The sequence below is a fragment of the Octopus bimaculoides genome, chromosome 8, assembly GCF_046866305.1.
Source record: "Octopus bimaculoides isolate indiv1 chromosome 8, ASM4686630v1, whole genome shotgun sequence".
In the NCBI taxonomy this organism is placed as follows: Eukaryota; Metazoa; Mollusca; class Cephalopoda; order Octopoda; family Octopodidae; genus Octopus; species Octopus bimaculoides.
The window spans coordinates 38,468,733-38,471,232 of NC_142935.1; positions in this window are offsets into that span (position 1 = coordinate 38,468,733).

Below are 2,500 nucleotides of genomic sequence, written 5' to 3' on the forward strand. Positions count from 1 at the left end.
TGTGTGTGCGTGTGTGCATGTGTGTATATGTGTATATGTGTTGTGTATGCGTGTGTGTGTTTGTGTATGTGAGAGGTGTGTGTGCGTGTATGTATGTGTGTGTTTATGTGTGTGTGCGTGCGTATGTGTGTGAGAGCGTAAGGATGTGTGCTAGGTATGTGTGTTATTTCGTGTGTGCACTCCTGTGTATGTGTGTGTGCATGTGTATGCGGCTGTGTATGTAGGCCTGCGCGTATATATGGGTGTGTGTGTGTGTTTGTGTGTGTATAGGGCTGCGTAAGGTGTGTGTCTCTACCACTGTGCGTGTGTGTGTGTGTATGTATGTGCGTTCGTCTATATGTGTGTGAGGGCGCGCATGTATGTTTGTCATGTGTGTGGGCGGTATATATGTAAGGTGTGTGTGTTAGGTGTATGGGAGGTATGTGAGGTATGTGTGAATGGGGGTATGTATGGGTTGTCAGGTGTGTGGGAGGTATTTGTGAATGGGGGTATATATGGGTTACGTGTGCAAGGGTGTGTATGATTGGGTGTGTGTGTGTGTGTATGTTTGCGTGATTGTTAGCGTGTGTGTGTATGCGCAAGTGTGCGTGTGTATGTGCGTTTGTATAAGTGTGTGGGCGAGTCTGAGCGTGAAAGTGCATGCATATGTGTTGTGTGTGTGTGGTGTGTTGGGGGTAGGTGTGCTTACATGTGTGTGTATGGGTGCGTGTACTTTTTGTGTGTGGGTATGTGTGCGTGTAGGAAGGGGTGAGATAAATTGTGCAAAATTGTAGTGAATGTAATAACAAGAGAATAATGGATATAATGTAAAGTGGACGAGGGGGGGGGGGTAAAAAAATAAAAAATAAAAAATAAAAAATAAAGAAAAGTGTTGCATAGTCATAAAGGAGGAGGGGGCTGTGTTGAGTCCGAAGGGGAAAGATGAATATATATATATATATATATATATATATATATATTACATACATATGAGAAGTGATGACCACTAAATGAACGTCCATTATGCTAGAGATAGACCATCTACGGTCAAACCACAAAAGAAAAGAATTTTCTCTAGGAAAAATTCAGTGCAAACCAGAACATGAACGGACAAGACAAATGAAAATATACAAAATAAAGAATTAATCGTAGACCAGGTTTTGCACATTAATGGATTAATGTAATTTTTACTTACGTAACCCATCCTTGGTTCATCAGTACGACCGTTCAATTCAAGATAATTTTAAATTGGTATTAATTAAATTAATATCCAATTTATCACCCTCATTATTTAAATTTTAATAATTATGTTCTCTAACCGGCGACGGTTGCTGCAGTGAATTATCTTCTGCAGAATTGTTTCCGGTATTTAGCGTACAAGAGCTGGGGCTTTTGAAAATAACTCCATTGTAATCGGTAGAATTCTACACAAGTCTAATTTTATGTGGACAATTCGTGTATTGTTCTGCAAATCATATTGAATTGAACGGTCGTACTGATGAGCCACTGACGGGTCATGCTTGTAAAAATTACATTAATCCGTTAATGCTCGAAACCTGTTCATAACCACTTCTCTTCGTTCCTATAGAGACTAAGGAATATGTTGCATATGTATTACAAAAAGTTCAATCTATCTTATTTGAAAAAGTTACCATTGAACATAAGCCAAATTAGAATCTATGTCCATCAATCCACTAACCTTCCACTTACAATTAGGGACAGCATAGTTAAGAACATATACATTAAGATGATTAGGATATATATATATATATATATATATATATATATATACTAATCATCTTAATGTATATGTTTATAATCTCGCTTTATTGTTATTCTTAACAGCTTTAAAACAGTCAACGTGTGGTTTTCAATGGCCAAATAACTGAAGAGATGGAGGCGTGAGTTTCCGCCTCGGCATCCGAAACTCGGAGTTTTATCATGGCTACCGAATACTTGTCACATATTTTTACAGATATATATATATATGTAAAAATGTGTGACAAGCCATGATAAAATTCCGAGTTTCGGATGCCGAGGCGGAAACCCACGCCGCCATCTCTTCAGTTATCTGGCCATTGAAAACCACACGTTGACTGTTTTAAAGTTGTTAAGAATAACAATAAAGCGAGATTCCGGCAGTTCGATATTGTTGATTTTTATGCCTCTATCTCTAAAGAACTGCTAGATAAAGCCCCCACCTTCGCAAGCGGATTCATGGAAATCAGTACACAGGATAGGTTTTCAATGGCCAGAAAACTGAAGAGATGGCGGCAAGGATTTCCGCCCCGGCATCCGAAACTCGGAGTTTTATCATGGCTACCGAATAAATTGTCACATATTTTTACATAATATCGAGGTCTCTTTTTGTTGTCTTTTCTATCAATATATATATATATATATATATATATATATATATATATATATATATATATATATATATATGTATATATGTATGTATATATATAATAATATTAGGGACAAAATCCAAAATTACAGGTAAAAAAACTCAATTAATATC